Here is a 23,471-nt window from a genome sequence, read left to right as displayed (position 1 = left end):
AAAAAAGAAAGAAAGAAAGAAAGAAAGGAAGAAAGAAAGAAAAAGAAAAAAAAAAGCCAGTCACCTAAATATCATGGAATCTTACATCAGTCTCACCTTGATAACTGTCAGTGATCTTGACTGGAGTATTTATTCATAGTTGCATTTCTCACTAGGATAGTGTTTCCCACATGTAGTGATCTGAATGAGAATGGCTCATGTTTAAATACCTGGTCTCTAGCTAATGGAACTATTTGGGAGGGATTTGGAGGTGTGGCCTTGTTAGAGGAGATGTATCACTGGGAGTGGGCTTTATGATTTCAAAAGCCCACACCAGGCCTTCTCTCACTCTCTGCCTGTTTCCTGGAAGATCAAGAGATAGCTCTCAGTAACATCTCCAGCATCATGCCTACCTGCCTGCCACCATATTCCCTGTCATGATGATAATGGACTAAACCTCTAAAGCTCTAAGCAAGCCCAAAATAACATTTTTTCTTTTGTAGGTTGCCTTGGTCATGGTGTCTCTTCACACTATCAAAATCACTATCAAAATTGGCAGTGTGGTAGTAACTGTGGGTTTCCTCTAAAATCAGTACTCTCCTCTTCCTATGCACACAAACTAGGTTATGCTTGCTTAATAACAAAGTACATACTTGTGTACACGTTAGAGGGAAGTGATGCAAGGGTGCGCACTGTGGCTAGTAATATATCTCATGTGTAGTGACAATTCTGGAATTTTGGTTTCTTTAAAAAAACACAGAAATATTATAGGAGTATGTTTTCATTTTAATCTCAGGCATAGGATATAGGGCTGCTTCAGAGTATTCACAGCAGCTGCCTATGATTTGCCTTGTGGTCTAGCAGGGCCATGGTGTTTCCAGCTGCAGGGAGTCTCTGAGATTATGTGACATTGGGAAGTCTGGGGACTTTTCAGAGCATATACAAATGCTAAATCCTCAAGGGGCATGGTGAACTGTTGGTTGGTTGTTGGTTGGTTGTTTTTAGTTGTTGTTTATGATTGGTCATGGTTTGTTAAGTTGTCATGCACAAAGAAGAAACAGAAGAAAAAGAAATTAGATATCCTGACAGGTGAAGATTAAACTTGCCCCAAGGAATTCCAGGTCTCTAATCAGCAGGAAGTAGTCTAAGGATATGCCATCCCCTTTCTGACCCCTGACTTTATTCAAGAAACTCTTTCCTTTTCTATCCTTTTTTTCTTTCTTATCTAGTGTTAGTGGGTTGAAATGGTGGAAGAAAAGGGGTAAAGAAGGGTGGGAGAAAGACCAACCCACAAAGTAGCTAAAAACAAGTTACACTCATGTGTATTTTTCCAAGCTCTGGTCCTTCCTGCTATCTCAAAGGATGACCCCACCCCCACCATATGCTCAGAGTTATTTTAGAAGCTATATTTTGAACATAATAAAGTTTCAACTGCCAGAATTTTCCAAACAACCATGTAGAAAAACAGATACTTACTGAGACTCCACAAAAATAGTAGATAAACTCCACAGGTCCTTCATTTTACTGCACACTCAGTGAGCATAAACATTAAATGTCTTGATCCAAGACTATCTCTCCAAGGACATCTGTATAGCAAACAATACTGAAAGAGAAAGTCACCCTCAGGAGTAAAAGAGAGATTTGTTTTATTTCCAGTAAAATAAAGATGATGTCGTTTTGGAGGGCTAAGGGCAGATTTGGGTGTCCTGTGTTCAAGGATCCTCATCTTCAATTCAACCTCACTCCATGAACAGCCATCAATAGGTATGTCATATCAAAAGGACTTGAAGGTCAACAAGATGTTGCTTAATACAAAATGAGTGATACAGACATTATTCTCTCACACAAGAGTTTTGTGTCTTCTTTCAGCTTCCATGAGCCTTGAGTCAGCTAACCTGTGAGCTCTTGGGTAACATCTCCAACATTCACAGTTCTTGGCACCGGCCCACTCTCCCACATCATAAAAACAGCACAGAATAGAATAAGGAGTCATTGTATTTTGGTCATCTTTTATAAGCAGAACAGCAGTAGTTACATACCAGTTTTAAAGAACAAACAATAGGTTATTAGAATAAAGTACCAATGTCTGCCAAATAAAGAAGTGAAAAAAATCAAAGCATATGAGTCTCTTAAATGAGATGATTAAAACTGAACATATCTCCCCCTTACCCCCAAGTTAAAGGGTAGTGCTATGGTTTGAACACTTGTTCTTCCCTTTGTTGCTGAAATTTAATTTACCCTCAGTGCAATGGTATTAAGAGGTATGGATTGGAGGAATAGCTTCGTTCTGAGAACTCAGCTCTCATAAATGGAAATAGTGACTTTAGAATTGAGCTGGGAGGGGGGCAGGTCTGTTGTACCTTTTGTCCTTCACCCTTCTGCCAGGTTAGCAAAGTACAGTCTTGGGAGCAGAGAGCCCTCATCAACCATCACCCCCAGGGGATGTCAGAACCCTGCTCCACAGAGCCCTCACCCAAACCCTGACTCTTCTGCTGCCTTGATTTTGCATCTTTCCAACTTCTAGAACTTCAGGAAATACGTTCCTACTGTTGATTGAACCCAGAATGGACTAAGACAGACACCCTATTTTATAAAATGTCTATGAAAATGATATACCAGGTTCAGCTGTGTTGTAACATTGTTTTATAAGCTTACTATGCCACCCTAGAATCAAAACACATATTACTGTACTCAAGATTCTGAGAAACCCTGATGTCAATTATTCACATTATTTCACCAGCAGGACTTTCTAAACCTTCAATGAAACCCAACTGACACTGACACTCTGTGAGAAGACAACCCAGTGCAATTCAAAGGGGAAGAATGCAGGGTTGGGTGATGTCTGAAACCCCTCTATGATTCAAATGTCTGAAGTATGTAAGAAGTGTTAACTTCATAAACAAATATGGCTAAACACGGGTCATCTGGTGATCAACATAAAATATACATTCTGGTTCAGAAGATCTCCACAGGGCCTGGTATTCTGTATTTCTAACGAATTCTCAAACAATGTCAACTTCCTGCTCCACAGAACACTCTCTGAGTAGCAAGAATCTTGTCAATGCAGGGTCTAGAAAAATGATAGTTATTCTCTTGATGATGGTTTAAAACTATTTAACACATTCCTAGACAAAGATACATTATTGCAAATACATTGTTGTTGTTTTGTTTTGTTTTGTTTTGAGGGGGTAGAGAGTGAGACAGGGTCTTACTTTATATCCCCAAACTGTTTTGGAACTCATTTCCTATCTCAAGCTGGTGTCAAATGTACAATAATCTTCCTACCTCTGCCTCCTGAGTGTCGGAGTTGGAGGCGTGAGCCACCACACAGGGTTGCAAATGTACATTAGTTATGTAGCAGAGGATGGCCTTGTCGGTCCTCAATGGGAGGAGAAGCCCTTGATCCTATAAAGGCTCCATGCCCCAGTGTAGGGGAATGCCAGGGCCAGGAAGCGAGAGTGGGTGTTGGTGAGAAGGGGGAGAGGGGTGGGGATAGGGGGTTTTCTGAGGGGACACCAGGAAAGAGATAACATTTGAAATGTAAATAAAATACCTAATAAAAGAAATGAAAAAAAAAACAAAAAAACCAAAAACATCTCTACCAGACAATGTGGGAGTGATTTCAGAATTTCTCAATTACACTTAATGAATCCTGGAGCATTTGATTAAGTAGAAAACTTCTTGGATTTCGTATAGGATTCTGCACCCCCATACAGTGCAGTCCACTTCCCTGTGAGAAGAGCAGGAAAGGCAGCAATCCAGACACTAATACAAGCTTGTGAGCAGGCCCACCAGAGAGGGCTACTTACATGGTTCCTTATATACTCAGAGCTAAAAGTGACTAAGAACTGTTCTTGCCTGAAGACAACTTTTTTCTTTTATTTTCTCCTAACTTAGGTTTGAACTCCCTTGGCCCTTGTTTCAAGGATCATCTTTCCTGCTTTGCTTTAACTGTTCTATGGCAGAATGTTTTCAGTGTAATAGAAGGCATATACGATAATGTAGAAAGGTTACAGGGAGATGAGCTTTTCAGAAGGATAAAAAACTTAATATCAACGAAGTGACTTCCAACAATGAAAATGAAGGGGAGTCTGGCATGTGCTAATTAAGGAGTTTGAGATGTGTGAATTTGTTTCCAATTATGAGATCTGAGTCCAATAATGAATTCTTTGAACCTGTTTCCAGAGTAACATATTTGGTCCCAGAATAAAATTTCATACCAATCCTTAAACAAAAATAATTTGCAACCTTTGTGACATATAGAAGGAAGATGTCAAAGGTACCCTGCATGATCTTAATGGGAAAAATACCATATTTAAAGTTATAAGCATCAACGAGAATTCTCAATATAGAATATAAAATAAAAAGGAAAGGAAACGTATCTTTGCATAATTTTAAAGGTGCTGTTTAGCATGAGGGTCACAAATTCAAGAGTGAATTTCCCTTTCAATCTCATCTCTATTAATATTTTTTTCCAGTAGTGGTAGAAACTTATTCATGTGACTGTGCCTTCAGAAATCGTATTAGTTTTGTCAGAAGAACTTAGAACAATGCCATGTTTGTTTGGTTAGAAGTTTTTGTTGCTTTTGTTTGTTTAATGTATTAGGATGGAAGAAAGGTTGATTGGTCAGAATTTTCTCATAATGCATAAGACTAAACTATACATAGGGAGTAGATAATACATAGAGTAAAAAAGCACATGGCATGCCCAGAAAGAACAGTTGAGAGTTTAATAGACTGTACAGACTGAGCAGGGTTTAGAGTAACCAGCAAGGGATAATGCAGTTCCATGGGAGAAGGACGTGGATGTAGAAAGTTGTTGACATAAAAGATGCAAAAATGGAGCATCCAATGGTACCTGGCTTGGAATGACCAGTGGGAAGAACTACCAAAGGGATAGATACAGTTCATGAATAGTAGCTAGACAAGGAGAACCTAAAGAATTGGTACCCCAACCACACATCTCTGCTAAATTCCAGTTGTAGATCCTAACCAAAGCCCACATTGCTTGGTAAAGGTAACCTCCATGCCCAGAGAAAGGCTAGAGAGGGGTGGAGTGAACAAGTAGAACACATGTCTGAGAAGCAGGATGAGCTGTACAGCCCTGTAGGAAGTGAGCTGTGTCTCTGTAGACAGGTTCACAGGAGGCTTTTGGCCAAGGACTTCCAGCTAATGGAAGTGAAGAGAAAACAGCTCCTGGCATGTTTCATTCTCCTTGTGTATGAGAGTAACCATGCTGTGTTTGCTTGACCAAAATAAAAAGGTCTCAAGTAGCCTGCACTCATGTCTCCATTAAAAACAAGGGCCAAGGGCCTTTTTGTGCTGGGATTAAAGGCATGCCCCACCACCGCCCGGCAGGCCAAGGGTCTTTTTTTTTTTTTTTTTAATTTATTTATTTACTATATGTAAGTACACTGTAGCTGTCCTCAGACACTCCAAAAGAGGGCATCAGATCTCATTATGGATGGCTGTGAGCCACCATGTGGTTGCTGGGATTTGAACTCAGGATCTTCAGAAGAGCAGTTGGTGCTCTTAACCACTGAGCCATCTCACCAGCCCCATGGCCAAGGGTCTTAAGAATGAGAACAATTCTATCAGACTATGATTTAAAAATATGTCCCAATCATATTTTCTTATGGCATATTTTACATCTATTATGTATAAAATATTATCCTTAGTCACCATGGTAACTTCTCCCCACATACATAATTCTCTTTCATGTGATGATGTTAATGATCATAACTGTCATATGTTAAGTGTATATTCTGTGTAGAAGTTCCTAAGATGCATGCACTATTATTTACTCTATTTTAACATTACATGGATAAAAAGCTAAGGCGAAAGTAAGTCCATTAACTTCTGCAAATCATATTGCCAAAATGATTGATGGTTTGGAGTGAGTCAATCTACAAAGACCAGAATTTTAAATACTCTATTGCCTTTCTCTCTGGAAATATATTTTATTTTAATATTGAGGACGACAGTTGATAACTTTCAAACTTTTTCTTGAAAGGTAATCAATAAAATATAAAACTGTCAATGATGGAGGAAAAACAAGAGAAATGTCAGTATAAGCAAGATGAACTGAGCTAAGATGGTAGACAAGGAAGGTCCTAAACTGAGTTCAATGAACTTTTAGTTCCTGCTACTCATGAATGCTCTCTGTTCTGTGCCTTTTCATTTAAACCAGATATCTGTCCTTCCCTATCCTTAGTGATTATTGTAAATACTTAAAAGAATGAAGCTCCCAAGCGGTGGTGGCGCACACCTTTAATCCCAGCACTTGGGAGGCAGAAGAAGGCAGATTTCTGAGTTCGAGGCCAGCCTGGTCTACAGAATGAGTTCCAGGAGAGCCAGGGCTACACAGAGAAACCCTGTCTCGAAAAACCAAAGGAAAAAAAAAAAAAGAAAGAAAGAACATTTTGATGTATCTGTGTTAATGCCCCATACTCAAAGGTCTAACAGAGCATCATTGCCATAGGCCTTATATTCGCTCTATGCCAGCTTTGTTCACTAACATGCTAAGAAGTATGATGGAATTGTATAATATGAATACAGCCATTTTATCAGTCTATGTGTTCTGACTGTTACTCTAATATGTTAAGGTATCATTTATTAAGCCTGATAACCAAACACAAAGGTTTTTTTTTTTTTTCTCCCCAACAGAACAAGATGTTTCTCTATCTCTTACTGAGTGGCTTATTTTTCTACTTATTGATGATAATTCAAATAATATGTAAAAGTAGAACATTTCAGCCAGTTAATGAATGATTCATTAAAGCTTGGACAAAAAAAGGTTGGTGATGAAATTGAAATACATATGCAAATGACACATCGAGGTTAACACTTGAAACTCAATTAACCATCGTATCTATCAGCATGAAGATGGACACATTGTTATAAACTTCCTAAAGCACAGGATGCTTTATAGTTTAACCATCAAGCAGAAGAGATGAGCAAGAATTTGCTGGCTCATAGTTCATCTGATTTGTATGGTGGCAGTATGGCAATCGCCATGGGGTTAGATGTATGAACTATAGCCTAGTAAGGCCAATCTTCTTGTGGCTCTCATCTTAGGTACATGCGAGAAGAGACTCCATTTGCTCCAAATCTAAGCTTTTGAATTATTGTAGTGGTCACTGCCATATTTGCCTCTGTAGCCTCTCTGTCTTTTCCCCCTCTGATTTTTAGATTTTCAATTTCTTTTGTGGAGTTATTTTATCCCAGTTTCAGATCAAGTTGCTTGAGATGTCTCGTGTGATTGATGCTTATACTACCAAAAGCACTAAAATTCCTTGGTCATGTTGGGCAGAGATAGGCATATGAGCTAGGCCATCTTTTCAACAAAATTACATCTGTTTGCGTGTATTGATTGATCTGGCTATGGGTACAAAACCAAACTAATCTAGTCACAGTGTTGATTATAAGTATTGAGTAAGTATAAAATTTTAAGAATATTTTGCTCCTAACATGACTGGTATTAGCTATAATATAGTTGGTCTTAAAACTAAAGGCAATTCACCCAGAGTTTAAGAATAGTGTCCAGGAGCCAGGCGGTGGTAGCGTACACCTTTAATCCCGGCACTTGGGAGGCAGAGGCAGGCGGATTTCTGAGTTCGAGGCCATCCTGGTCTACAGAGTGAGTTCCAGGACAGCCAGGGCTATACAGAGAAACCCTGTCTCGAAAGAACCGATAAATAAATAAATAAATAAATAAATAAATAAATAAAATAAAAATAAAAATAAAAAAAGAATGGTGTCCATGAATATAATGGACATAAAGCAGAGAATGAATACTGGTCAAACCTTCCCTGAAGATATAAGCAATACATTTTTAGAGTGTTAGTTATTTTTTTTCTTCTATTTGCTTAAATTAGTTTAAGGTAGTTTCATTTTTTTTTCCATTTGCAATAAGAAAGTTCTAGAAAATACATTTCTTAACTCCATCTAGTGTCACTTTCTGGCTCTAGAAAAATCTCTCTATTGATTTCCCTTTTGGTCTAGCACTGTTGTGTTAAAGAAAACTGGACAATAAATCTCTGGTGTTTAGCTTGAAGAGCACAATCCCTTCTCTGCCTTAACTTAGCTGCATCCAACTTGTCGTGCTGCCCCGGGAAGCCAGTTGAGAGAGAGGAGACCGAAGCTTTAGGTGGGAAGTGGTCAAGATGTTGTGGTCTGCTTTGGGGAAAGGCTAAGAACAGAATATTGCAATCATTTCAAAAATCTGAAGTAAAATGAGTAGGAAATATTGGAGGCACGAAATGATCTCTTAGAATTATCATTCTTGGAAATCATTGCAGCTCAAAGTTAAGTTTCCCTCCATCCTTTAACTTTTGAATCAGATAGGTGGTACACAGAGAGCTAGGCATGTGACTAGGCCACCAGAGCTCATGTCCGAGAGCAACCAGGCTAAATCTACCTGGTGAGGGAATGTAGGCCACAGCCAAAAGCACTAACCCTGTTGAGATCTACTCATGAAAACAGACAGTCCTGGGCTGAGCCCACAAATCCCTCATTAGTTTCAATTGGTGGAGACAGAGGTCAGGAAACAGTAGCAGCTAGCAGGTGCCACTCACCTTCCTTCCAGTCCTGGTTAGGATGGGATGCTCTGGCCTGGAGATCATCTTAGACTCGGCGTTAAGTCCACCTCTAACTACCACTTGTATGATCTTAGGCAAATGCTTATGTTCTCTGTTCTTTTCATCCACAAACTATTTCTCTCCTTAAGTTATAATTGTGAGGATTAATTGACAAATGAATGACCAGTGCTTAGCACAAAGCATGCAGTAAATGCTATTTTGCCCTACCCTGAATGCTTCCATTGTGATCAGCTGCATACACCTTTCTGGTATATTCACAGTGCCTTCGATACCTACATGGTCTTTTTTCTTCCTTTATGTTTTGTGACTGAAATGCTACCCATCCATTAACATTTAATTCAAAACTCCCTGTTTCATCATGCCTTACTCCCAGCTGGATGCAATCTTTCCTTTGACTCTGGCTCTTTGTGTCAGACAGAAACTACATTCAGGGCAGTGCTTCTTAATCCTGGCTGCATATTAGAACCACTTGGAAATCTATTAAAAATATTGATGGCTGGGCCCCAATCCCAGAAATTCGGATTTAATTGGTCTGGGGTGAAGCTCAAGCACCAATATATTTATAAAGCTCCCCAGGTGATTCAACTGTGCAGCCAAGATTTAGAGTTACTGATGGGTGAGTAAGTACATTCTTAAATAATGTTTATCAATGAATTCAAGCTAGGATATTAATGGCTTAAAGTTTTAATAGACTAATCTTTAGAATACTTGCATTTTTATTAAAATCAATGCAATGCTATGATCCAAGAATACAAAGGTAAATAAGATTTTTTAAAATGTCTATCCTAAAGGAAGGAATCACAATTTTACTAGATGGATGCAGATAGAATTGTAAACATAAGTGATATGGGTATTTCTAACATATGTGTGAGGTTCATCAAAAGCATAAAGAGGAAATGGATGTAGCAGAAAAGACAGGAAAGGGACTTCAAAATGTGGATGACACTGAGCTAGATATTGAAGATGTTAAAGTGTTCAAGCTCATATTTCTTTCTAACAGAATAAGTAAGACCACAGTGAAAAGATGCTAAAAAGCAGCAAGCGCCTCCCCAACCCTCATTCTATATACGTTACCTGGGTTTGTTAGACCGGCTCCTAAGGACCAGCTCCTAGATTGCATTGGAAAAGAAGAGAGTAAGAATTGCCTTCCAAAACCAATGCATAGGACCAATGGGTATGGCAAAGTTTGTGAACTATTGTAAAAGGGACTGGACCAACCTGAGGTTTTATTTCCCCATTGTCTAGGTACTCTCCAGGTGTCAATTTTAGTGTCATAAGCTTGCTTTGTCCATGAGGTTGTGGGTGATGTCAGTTCCTGGATTCATGGATTCTCACACCTCCCACTGTCAGAAGCATTTTGAGTGGCCTTCATCAAGCTGGATCATCTCCTAGGAGGGGGGCAAAACATAAAGTTGAGCTATGGGATAAGGCATAAGATAGCTGATTAACCAAGGTTGGGACAGATGTCCATCTTTGGATTGTCACTATGGCCAGGGAAACAGAGTCAACAGTAAGTTTTCTGATAGTAAGGTCTATGGTTAAAATAGGGGCTTCTTAGAAGAGAGCTGCTTATAAAATAACAAGACTGTTGAGAGATCTGAGTGATAAAGAGATCCTGCCATCTCTTGGCTACCACCTCTTTCAAATACTCTCTCCTCTTATTTACATAATTTCCCGAGTGATTTTGTGGTTAACTGATTGGAAAAATGTTTGTAGTTCTCCACTTTACGCACAGTCACAGTATTTACTGTGTGATTTTGTAGCAACTTCCACCAAGAGGTGGAGACTAAACTGGGAACAATTACATGTGCTTATAATATCAGCTACTCCAGAATGATTGCAAGCTCAAAGCCAGCCTGAGTTAAATATTGAAACACTCATCTCCAAAATGCTTTATTTAAAAAAGAAAGTAGAGCTGGATCCCTGGATCTCAATATGGGCTGGTCACTGGACCTCCTTTCCCTCAGTCTCTTCTCCATTCTTGTCACCACAGTTCTTTTAGATGGGGAAAATTCTGGGTCAGAGTTTTTGACTGTGGGATGGCAACCACATCCCTCCACTTGATGCCTGTCTTTCTACTGGAGGTGGACTCTACAAGGTCCCTCCCTCTGAGTCCTGAGCATCTCTCACTTCCCAGGTCTCTGGTACATTCCAGAGGGTTCTCCCACTGACTGGCCCAAACTGGGATCAAGCTCAAGGGAAGGATCCAAGCCTGACATTATTACTGATACTACGGTGTGCTTACAGACAGGAGTCTAGCATGGTTGCCCTCCGAGGGACCCAACAAGCAGCTGACTGAGACAGATGCAGGTACTTATACCCAACCAATGGACAGAAGCTGGGGACCCCTATGGTTGAATTAGGGAAAGGCTGGAAGAAGATGAGGAGGATGACCCTATAGGAGGACCAGCAGTCTCAACGAACCTAGACTCCCGAGATCTCTCAGACACTGAGCCACCAACCAGGCAACATATACCTCTTGATATGATTCCCCTACCCCCCAACATGCATATGCAACAGAGGACTGCCTCATTTGGCTTCAGTGAGAGAAGACACACCTAACCCTCAAGGGACTTGAGGCCCCAGGGAATAGGGAAGTCTGGTGGGGTGGGTGGGGACATTCTCTTGGAGGTTGGGAAGAAGGAATGGAATGAGGAACTGTTGGAGAGTGGAACCCAGGAGGGAGACAACTAGTCTGGAAAAAATGATTTAAAAATAATAAGTAGGGCAGTGATGGCACACGCCTTTAATCCCAGCACTTGGGAGACAGAAGCTGGTGGATTTCTGAGTTCAAGGCCAGCCTGGTCTACAGAGTGAGTTCCAGGACAGCCAAGGATATACAGAGAAACTCTGTCTCGGGGCGGGGGAAACTGAAAAACCAAATAAATAAATAAATAAATAAATAAATAAATAATAATAATAATAATAATAATAATAATAGATCAACTTAATAGAAAATAAAAAAGAAAGTAGAATCTATTTTCCCACATCTTTTGTGACTTGCTAAGGCCAGCAGGTTAGGATATAAGGGATTAATTATAGAGTAAATCTGATTTCAAGAGGTCCTATGTGCTTTTGCTTCTTTCAGAACCCTGCCACCAACATCAGAACAAGCCCAAGCTGGTTTGTGGAGGAGGAAAGATAATGTAGGCAGAGCCAGATGGTTCTAGATGAGTCTATTCTAGACCAGTAAGCCACCAGCCAAACCACCAGTTGAGTCACAGGCCTATGAGTAAGCTCAGCCAAGATCAGCCAAGCCTAGCCAAGATTAGAACTGCCCAACCAAGCCACAAACTCAAGAGCTAAAGAAAAAGATTGTTGTTTTAAGCTACTGAATCTTGTGGTTGAATGTTAACAGAATTTTTGTGGAAATAGATAACCAATATAGCCACGGATTTACAAAATAGAATAATCCCACATTTAACCACAGATATAATCATCCTACCTCAGTGCTACTAGTGTAATATCCAGAATCAGGGTGGTCTGATCCCATCCACAGCATGCAAATGTGATTCTTCCATCACTGACAGTTAATGCTGGTAGAAAATGACTATGACCACAGTCTAGACTTCTCACTTAGAAATGGGGAAAAGACAAGGACACAAGTTGCTGATTCTTCAATGTAATTTGAGATCTCTCTCTCTCTCTCTCCCTCTCCCTCCTCCCTGTTCTTCTCCCTGTCCTCCTCTCTCGGTCTCCTTCTCTCCTCCCCCAATTCCAGTCCAATGTGTGTGTGTGTGTGTGTGTGTGTGTGTGTGTGTGTGTGTGTGTGTATGTGGTATAGCCTTGGCAAGAAGGTAATTCCATTATTCCCATACACACACACACACACACACACACACACACACACACACAACACACAGTATCTAGCTTGATGAGAATAATAAGATAAATGATGGCTTTAGTAGGTGTCATTGGCATCACAGTGTTGAATCATTTTCCTGGCAATACATTGAGCTCTTTAATTGGCCAATCTGGAAACTCAGCTTTTGCCAGCTGGATAGTTTCCTTCCTCCATTTTCTTCAGCTGCAACGGGAAGATAGAGGAAAGGGACTTGGGGGATTTTCATAGCCCTCTAGCTTACTACAGTTGATTCAGGAAAACTTAGAGGGCCCTGGATTTCCTTAGAGATTAAGCAATTCCTGGCTCCTGTATTCAGGTTTGGGATTTCTCTTGCAACATCAGAATTAACTAGTCATCATTGCCAAAAATATAGTCCAGCTAAATATCACCCACACTCTTTCGCTCTTAACCTCTGTTTCCTTAGGGTTTAATTTAATAAATCAGATCTTTGCCTATGTTGTGTGGTTTCGAGGGTGGGCAAAGGAAGTAGGTAAAAATTAACCTCTCTCTTAACCTCAGCTAAGGACTTGGGAAAGAAAGGCAGATTAGACTTCTTAATTCTCCAGGATTGTCCATGGAATTCCATATCACATTGGATTGAGAAATAGATTCTCAAAATTTGACAGGAATGGCAGATCAGCAGTATAGAACCAATGCTGATGGATGCAAATGGCTGTTTGACAGTGATCTCTCTCTTCTGATGCCGGTGTGCTTCCAAATGGGTGAAGTTCACCCCTTCTTGTTGCATCGTACAGAATGTCCCTAGAGAAAGGTTCCCAAAGCCACTACTGTGACATTTTTCTACCACAGCCTTCAAAACTTTAGCTTGATGGATGATACATGGTTTGAATTCCAAGATACCACAGGCTAGAGTTTAAGCAAATAGCATCTATCCGTGGAACCACACTTCAGATTTGAACTCCCAAGTTTTGAAGGTTGTTTCCAGAAGCAGGGTACTCTTTCTAAAACAAGCATATTCTGGGTAAACACAACAAATCCCTGAGCTCAGCTCAGTATGGAAGACTGCTTCAGAACTGGCAGCTGAGCTGCATCCAGACCGGCACTGAAAGCAGCCCCAGATCATATCCAGGTAGTATATAACAGATGCTCTTCTTGATTAGTCAATTCTATCTGCTAAGGTCAAGGGGTAACAGAGTAACACAGTTTGGTCATTTTTGATACTTTTGTTCTATATAAATTTAACTGACAATCAGGACTGTTATGTGGCTTTGTCTTTACAGAATGAGAATTTAAATGTTGATAAGCATTTAAAATACAATCCAGAAAGAGTCTAATGAAAAAGAATCACCTTAACCTCCCAACAGAATAGCATCACTTTTAAGAAAACGAATTCACTTGCATAGAAAATTCAATCCTGTTCAGAGTTTGTTTATATTTAAATATGCCACAGCCATTCCCAGCTGAAATTGTCACATAGGCACACATATTTTTCTTTTTAAATAAAAATTCAGATAATAGTCATATTCCATAAAAGCAATCTTAATGTTTTGAGGCTCAGAATATGTACTCTGTCTGAATCTGTTTGATAAAGATCAGATACACTTTAAAACTGTTAGAATAATGATAAAAGTTACATTTACTGTTCTGCACTTTGAAAACTGTAGCTATCTCTGGATGGGTATGTTATATTTACCACTATGAACTTTTATATTTTTTGTGACTAGCATTGACCTGTTCTTCCAGAATGTTCTAGTCCCCTGTCCCAGTTGTCAGGCCATATTTCAGCAAAGTGATGGTTCTAGCACCCCATCCATAAAGAAGAGAGGGTCTGGCAGAGGCTCTAACCCTTCCACTAACTCTCTGAAACTGCCAGTTCGTGGGCACGTAAGAAAGCCTAACAGAATCCGATGGTGGGAGGAAGTTAGCTATGGCAGCAGATTTGGCCTCAGCCTTAGTGGCAGTGTCCAGTCCACGGGACAAAAACCATAGCATGTGTTCAACAAATAATTGCTAAAAAGCTGACCTTGTTCTCTTTACTTTCATTAGCCACATGCTTATCTCATTTCTCTAGACAATGTGTCTGAGCTCAAGTCAGGAAGTGCTATGCCAGTTAAACCTGTTCTCCTTGATGAAGGAGGTAAATTCTTTCCTGGAAACCATCATCCAGAAACAGAAAGGAAGTTCTATTAATAAAGAAGAAATAGATAAATGAATATTGCCTCGACAGCTAATGATGTCTCCAACTAGGAAAAGGAATACCAATGAGGCAAGAACTCTGGTCTCCTGACAGACATCCTAGGAGTCTGGACTAAGGAAATGAATACCTAATAAACATGAGCCCTAATCCCAAGGGTCAAGGCCATTTGCTCCAGCCTAAGAATAGATGTCCCTGCAGAGAGTCATTTCAGCTTGGGAATCAGACCCTATATCTAGATACGAATGTGTAACCTCCTAAGGGAGAAGACATCTTCATTTCAAAGAAGCGAATTACTGCAGTTCAGTAAGCCTTTCCAATCTGGCAGGATTGTTTTGAAGGCAGAGGTGGTCCTAACTGTTCAAAAATTAAAGGCATGTTCCCCCACACGTTCCCAAAGTAGCCAGGATTCGTGTTGCTTCATCCTCCACTAACTGCCTCCCAAGGGCTACCCCAGGCTCCTGATTTGGATCTGACCTCTTCTTTCAGTGTGGACTCTCCCATAAGACTCCACTAACCCAGCAATGACCCTTACCACTCTAACCTTTCTCTGAGTCCACTTCCTCTGACCACAAGAACTAAACAGTTCCATGCTCTGCCCGACAAAGGCTCCAAACTCTGGGCCTGAGGAATAGCTAATTGGTTTTTTACAAGCCTCAGATAATCCAGACATTTAAATATTGATGTTCACTTCTGGGTAGCTATAAACACAAAAGGAGGAAAGGGCTTATGTAACCACTTCCTCTCATTCATCTCACCATGATAATGGCCTTCAGTCAATAAGCCCAGCTTCACAAGAAGAGGAGTCATTCAAATTCAAAGGGAAGATCCAAAGTGCTCTGTCATCATGACACAATGGGTCAACCTGTTTACCCAATGCCTATATACTTAGATATACCCAAGTGTGTGTACAGGTTTGAGAGTTGGAGGAGAACTGGAAGAATCCTGGTCCTGAGCTGAAGGAACAAAACAAAACACATGATGCATATCCAGGCTGGAAGGCCATGGTGTCATCAGTGAGGAAGATACATACGGATCATTAGGATGCCACGGGTAGACCACAGTGTTGACCACCCTGTTGACATGCCCCAAGGAATCCACAGTTCCACTTCTGTTTCTCTCCCAATCTGCTAATCCTCTCTGGTTCATCTCTGCTTTGGCATACTGATCTTAAACATACTTCTCTGTGTATCTCTGCCATCTGCTTACCATTCTCTCATTTTATATTATTTCTCAAAAGTTCCATCGAGAAGCAGACATTAATTTGTTGCAGGGCTGAAGCTTCTATTGTCATCTGTAACGGCAGTTATGATTAAAGGTTTATAATCCACTGAAATACCTCTTGCTTCTAAACTAGGATCAAGGAATAGCATTAAGACCTCACACAGCAATCTTATTACCATCCTGAGGTTCAGTGAAAACACCATTAATGTCACAGTGACACTCATAGAATCACAATTCGTTGACTTATTCATGATTGAACGTTGATCTGCCTTGCACAGACTTTCATGCTAATGGATGCTCTATGTTATACGGATGTGGGTTTCCCTACTATCACTCTTCAGAGTCCTTCCTTCTGGAGAGTGATGCCTTCATTAATTACTCTGAGGTCAAGAGTCACAGATTCCCTTATATTATCAACAGATCTTGATAGAAGTGGTTTCTCCCATTTTTCTATGAACTGATAAATACCTACCTACGCAATAGAGATTTTTTAAAAGAAGAACATCACTGGACTTAACAATCTGGGAGACCTCATCCTCTCTCCAGTTTCTCTGTATCAGCATTCAGCCTGTTTAGGTGTAATGCTCAGCCTTAGATTTCTGCCTTTGTTCCCAGTTCTTGCTCAACATCACCTCTGGGTACAGTGGGAAGGCAGGGGCCTATGGAGCTTTGTGGCAACAGTGAAAGGAGAGTCCTCAGAGACACAGAGTTTACGATGGGTGCTTGTGAAATCTAAGGCAGAGTATCTCTGGGCCGAGGAGCTAATGACCAAAGAGGCTTTAGTGTCCTGCCTTCTAGGAGCGTCTGCTGCAAAATGATCAGGAGGATGATCAGTTGGCTCCTCTAGTTGGATCATTGTTACCCATCCCTCTGATGGCTGAGTTCGGCATTTGTTCTTGATTATACTGAGGATTCTGAATGGATCCTGACAGTTTTCAACTGCTGTTCTAAAACAGTGACTGTCCTTTTAAGCAGCTTTTGAAAATCTGAAACTTTTTATACCTTCTGGGTCTCATTCAAGCAACAGAAAAACAGACAGCAGTTTAGTAGGCCCGTGCACCACCCCCCACCCTGAGTGTACATGTGTGTTTATATTAGCAAGGCCATCTCTGGTTGCCTAGATGGCCTACAAGAGCCCCATGTGGAAGTCTACTTTTTCTTCTCCCTAACCTAACATGCCTCCCTGAATTAATGACGTACTAGTTAGCTATACCAGTGCGCTGTTTTAGGAAGCTCTGACTCACCCTGATTCATCCTCATTGGAGGCATGAGAAAGTGCACAGAAGTGCACCTATGAAGTCATCAGGGTAACTCATGTGCCCAAAGAAGTCCTGGCCCCAAGTGGAAAGATGGTGGTCTGTCTGCACCTGGCTTCCCTGCCCACTCCATCCCAGCATCTGGCGATGCAGGTTCTGGTCTAGTGGATGAAAAGGAACAGGCTATGGGCTTTTTTGGTTCTTGTTATATAGTCCTCATCCAATTTCACTATCTAGCTTTTTCCTCAGCATCTTGTTAACTGCACCCAACTCCCCATTGGGATGGGTTTCATAAGTGTTTTGCTTCAGAAGCCTGATTTCAAAGAATACCATAACTCATAACAAAGTCTTCTTTTGTACTTAGAATTTGAATATTAGCTCTTTTTTTGTTTGTTCTGTTTTGTTTTTTTGAGACAGGGTTTCTCTGTATAGCTCTGGCTGTCCTGGAACTCTGTACACCAGGCTGACCTCGAACTCAGAAATCCACCTGTCTCTGCCTCCCAAGTGCTGGGATTAAAGGTGTGTGCCACCACTGCCCAACTAAACATATCTCTCCTTATCCTTCCATTTTCTTCTGTAAGTTGGAAAGCAAGCTCTGTATCATTGTCTTTCTTAGGAATCTTTCACAAAGCTAAATCAGCTCTTGTTTTCAAGGCATACACCATGGATGGTGATTTAGTAATTGACCTCTTCATTATTTTCAAATTAACAACATCTCTGTCATGGAATGGAACCCTCAAGCCCTAAATGCTTCTGTAGTCTTTGGGTAGCAATCTTTGACAAGAAATGAACATTTGATTCTAATTGCTATTCAGTATTATCTCATAGGCAGAAAACGCTATATAAGAAAATTGATATTCTATACAAATTTGACTTTTTAGCAGTATTTTGGAGCAGGCCCAAAGAGTAGGCCCATGGGCAGGTATCATATTGTAGAAGGTTTCTCTGCTATTGAAGCTTTCTGTTCTTTGCTGCCTTATGAAGAAACTCTGGGTCTGGAGATGCAGACCTATGGATACTAGCTACTCTGGAAGATAAGGCAGGAAGACTGACTAAGCTCAAATCTTGCCTGATCTGTAGAGTGAGTTTAACGCCAATCTGAGAACTTAGTGAGACCCTGTTTCTAGAGTAAAAGCTGGGAACGTGGTTGATCTGATGATCGTTACCAGGATAGCCAATTGCTTTCTGATTGAATTAAAGGAACATTGCATAGGAGGAAACTCATGCCTCATCCTGTAATCCTGAGCAAGAAGCCATGGCTAGGGCAGTCATAGGCCCATGGGAAGAACCCATGGCTAGGGCAGTCATAGGCCCATGGGAAGAACCCATGGCTAGGGCAGTCATAGGCCCATGGGAAGAACCTACTATTACCATTTTTGCAAAGCCAGCATAATATCAAACTATAAAGTAACTTTCTAAATACTTGTCTTATGTCTATTGATTAGGGTAGCACTCATCAAAGAAGCTTTTGTGTTGTTCAGAAGATGCAGGTAATTCAACTGGTCCAAGGGTAAAGAATAAATGATTGTGATGTACCCAACTCTAAATAGGATCTTTGTCCCACAATCTATCCCTATGCTCAGGGAACATCTTGGCAGAGGGGAAAAAAGAGAGATAATGCGAGTGGGGCCGGGCAAGCAGGGCTGGAGCAAGCAGAGGTCCTGAGTTCAATTCCCAGCAGCCACATGATGGCTCATGGCCATCTGTACAGCTACAGTGTACTCATACACATAAAATAAATAAAATAAATCTAAAAAAAAAAAAACCAAAAACGAAGAGAGATATGCAATTATCTTAGATTAGGGTTGGGGAAGCCGCTTGTGAAACTGTGTCTTCTGGACATAATATGACTGGTGCACAGTCATTTGTGGCTGCTGCATTAAGACCTGTACCAGATCAAGACAGTCTACATTTCTGCATGACTCAGAAGGGGTGAGGCCCCACACCCGCCTGAAGAACTATTGGCACTAGGATGGTTTGTAAGGGAAGAGAGAGTCCTTTTTCTCCAGGGGTGTGACCCATGTCTGCATTCTAGTGAGTGGTTCTATACACATGTGCATATGGGCAGCTCTATTAGATTCTAAGGGCTATTCTCTAAAACAGCCTAGAGATTAGCTGAGCTCAGTGTGAGTTCCTGTGTGTGTGTGTGTGTGTGTGTGTGTGTGTGTGTGTGTGTAAGGGACAATGCTAAATCTCCATATGACAGAGGCAGAAAATAACCAACTAAAGGAACAAAAGAAGAAGAAAAAACCCAAACTCTCCTGAGAATCCTGATTCAGTAACAGGCTGAGCTTCTCGTTCCAGGAAGCAGCTGCTCATAGTAGGAAGAATGTCTGATAAGGCCCGACATTTGTACAAGCCTCAGGGCACTGACAACAGAGTTTAAACAAGGTTCTTAAATTGGCTAGTCGATATACGATCACAGAAGATTTCAGAAGAGAACAGAATAGGATTGCTTAGATTTGTAAAGTAGAAAGTCTTTCAAGATGATATGGAGTCTCTCTTTACATTGTGTTTGCAAGCCTCTTTATCATATTTTCAGCTGCAAAAACTTAAATCCTGCAGCTCCCATTTAAAATAGAAAGTTTGGAACTGGGTGTAGTGGTGGATCGATGCAGTATCGAAGCTTCAGTGGAAGCCCGAGGATAGCAAGGTCATGGCCAGTTGGGCTACACAACGAGATACTATCTGAAGCAAAAATAATAAAGTGAAGCCGGGCGGTGGTAGCGTATGCCTTTAATCCCAGCACTTGGGAGGCAGAGGCAGGCGGATTTCTGAGTTCAAGGCCAGCCTGGTCTACAGAGTGAGTTCCAAGACAGCCAGGGCTACACAGAGAAACCCTGTCTCAAAAAAACCAAAATAATAATAATAATAATAATAATAATAATAATAAAGTGAAAAGAAACAAACCAACAAAAGGATACTTGGGAGGGCCATGATTCATTTTAACAGGTATTTATCAATATCATGTTGGGTAAATTTGTGTATATGTATATATTGTGGGCATTGCACTGGCTCATGTAAGTCTGACTTCGATGTAGACGTTTTCCAGGATGGAGGTGAGCAAACTCCTAAAGTTCACATCACAGACATCACAGACATTACTTTTTTGATATTGACAGTTAGCTAAGCCACTGTCAGTTTTGCGAACTGATGGTTAAGATCCTAAAATAATGAACATTTTTAGTTAAATGATTGTCACAAGTCTGGAAGAAGGGCCCTTCTCTTTTGGTCACTCTGAATGGCTTCCTCTGGTTGTACATGCAATGTAGCTTTTCCTCGTCCATCCATTTCTCTCTGTGTTTGAGATAGGTCCTGCATTTCCAACCAGCAAGTTAATAGGATGCAAAGCACAAAAAGGGCCAGGGAATCTGTTGGTTACAGTCTACTTCCTGAGGCTGTGGCTCCGGCACTGCGTGCTGAAGTAAGGGAAAAGGCACCACCCAAACATAATCCAACGAAAATGCAAGCTGATGTAGCACAGGGACGCAAGCTGATGTAGCACAGGGATGCTTTGTTTAAGGACGGAAGAGATTTCTAGCAACTATCTGGAAAAAAAAAAATATGCAGAATGGGAGGGAGTGTAATCAAATAGCAAAACAAACCCAAACTAAAAGAGAATCTTCATAAACCAGCACAAGGACACTTTGTTTTGAAGTGCACACAATGAATTTTAAAGATCTTTGTTCCGAAGGAAATAAAGTATTATGAAGGGCTGACACATTTGATGGATGGATGGTTTCTAAAAACCACATTATCAATTACTTTTTTTCTTTCCTTATTTGGCTCCAGTCCAGTAATTTTTATTTGAACAAGCCACATGCTAGCATGGATTTGATTGCAGGAAGTGCCTGGTTGCGGCTAAAGGGCACTGTTTTACCAATGGGCTTATCTCTGCTCTCCCCCCTCCCCTTGCTGATGGGACTTTGATATGAAAGACACAGCTTCAGTTGTTATAAACAGTCTAGGATTGTTTGCGAGGCCTGCCTGTGTTTTGCTTGCAGCCTTCTGTGGTACAATCCAGGGGAAGCATCCAGCAACGCTCCAGAAAACAAGCCCTTGAATTCAGCTTGTATTTGTCTTTAACTTGGGTATGAAAATTTGACTTTGCTTCTGTCTTACAAATCAATGTTAGCTAGCAAAAATCCCTGCAGATATTATATTCTCTTAAAAATTCTAGATTACTCTCTCAAGTGAATCTTGCTGAGGGGGCAAAAAAACCCCAAAGGAGCAGTCACCCAAAAATGTCTTAAGATTCTTTTCAAACAATATGGTGCCCCTGTTCTAGCGTTGTCTTTTTATCTTACCAAAACACATATTTTAGAACACTGTCTGCTAGTACAATATAAGACATACAGCTAATTAAATGATATTTATATGTATTAAGTACTCCTCCCCCCACCTTTAACTAAGGAAAATTTGGGAATGCTCATCACTTGGCAGGAAGTTTCTGAAGAAGTAACTGAAGACACATTCAGGAGTATGGTGTCAATATTACTTGACCACAGCTTTATGGCTGTACTGCTTATATATCAGCATGCCAGAAACTTACAACATTCCTACATTCCCAGGGGTGTTAGGGAAACCCTAAGCTTAGGGTGCTTACCTAGGTATGCACCCTAGTTCTTTCTGTATTTAAAACACTAATTTTAATGATTATTCCTCTGCTGAGAATTAAAACATAAAATGATTATTTAGAGAATGTACCGTTTGATTATTCATCAGCACATGAGAACAATTTGAATGAATTAGAATTTAATCCTGTTCAATGGAAGAAATATAAATTTAGCAGCCATTTGTTGATTTACTCTTCATAGGGCAATTCTAAAAGATCTCACAGTATGAATACACACAAAGTGCATTAAACAAGGTATGGTGGTGCTTACCTGGGATCCTAGAATTTGGGAGAGTGAGGCCAGAAGTTGATAAGTTCAAGGTCACCCAGGGCTACCTAGCAAGGTTCAGGGCAGCTTAGGATAACTAGCAAGACCCTGTCTCCAAAAGCAAAACAAAATGTATTAGTAATCACAACTTAGTGCTTTAAAGCAAAATAAAACTGAAACATCTATATATATGTTTGTACAGTGTGTGTATGTGTGTGTGTACTTGTGGGTATGTGTGCTTGTGTATACATGTATATATAGGATTTGAGTGTTTGCAGGAATATGTATGTATAATATATATGTTCCTCAGCCCGAGGTTGGTGTTGAACTCCTTGTTTATCATTCTCCACCTTATTTCCTATGATAAGAGTCTCTTACTAAAGCTAGAGACTGACTTTTGGCTAACTGTCCAATGAGCACTGGGATCCACCTGCCTCCAGCTACCCAGCACTGAAATTGTAGGCAAGTTTGCTACTCGAGGCCTCTTTATGTGGGCCCTCATGCTGTGCAGCAAGCAACCATTGAGCCATCACCCAGCTCCAAAAAGGTCTTTTAAAAATATTAAAATTATGTGCAAAAACTGGTCATAATAGCACATCCCTTTAATCTCAGCACTCAAGAATCAGAGACAGGGTGTACGTAGTTTTAGACCAGTCAGGAGTGCATTATAAGACCCTGTCTCAGAAACAAAAATTAAATACATAAGTGTCTTATTCATTTCTGGCAACAAAGAGAGTGATTTGGAAACGACAAATAACCTAGAAAATAGTCTTGGATTTGAATCTTGACTCAGCGATTTTCTGGTTAAGTGAAGTTACGCAAGTTAGAAAACCTGCCCCAGACCTACAGGTTTACTTGTAAAGGCAAGTGAGAGGGAACTTAAGGTATTACATTCAGTTCTATTTTATTTTATTTTATTTTATTTTATTTTTGTGTGCTAGAAGTTGAACCTTGGGTCTCACATGCTGTGGCAAACATTCTGCCACTGAGCTATATTCTTAGCTCTCTTTTTAATTTTTCTCTTTTTTTAAATTTTGAGACAGGGTCTCACCATGTTGCCCACATTGGGTTTCAATTTACTGTAGCCCAGATAAACCTTGACCTTTCAAGTTTTCCCAAGGCATCCTCTCAGGTAGATGAGATTATTGGTTGCCAAGTCCTTGACACACTCTCAGAGACTTGGTCATGACGGGAGTGGGAAGGGAATGAAGAAAAGACAAACAGATGGACCCACCTGTCGGAAGCTGGGGTCTGTTGGAGCGGCTTTCTGATGGAGAAACTGCAGGGCCCCAGAGCTCAGCATGTTGATTATAGAGATGAACACGGAGGGGGTGGAGGGAGGAAGTCTATGCTATTGAGTACAGCTGGCAAAGAGACAGGGTTGAAACATACAGATAAATGATGAGGAAAGATTTACAGTTTACAGCTGGATCAAGGGGGCAGGTTTAGCTAATGTAAGTGGGTGCAGTTCTTGTTAAGGAAACAGTCTTCAGACTGTAAGAAAGCGATGGTGGACATTTTCAGCACACA

This window comes from Mastomys coucha, unplaced genomic scaffold, assembly GCF_008632895.1.
Source record: "Mastomys coucha isolate ucsf_1 unplaced genomic scaffold, UCSF_Mcou_1 pScaffold21, whole genome shotgun sequence".
NCBI classification, from domain to species: Eukaryota; Metazoa; Chordata; class Mammalia; order Rodentia; family Muridae; genus Mastomys; species Mastomys coucha.
This window is presented reverse-complemented; position numbering follows the sequence as displayed.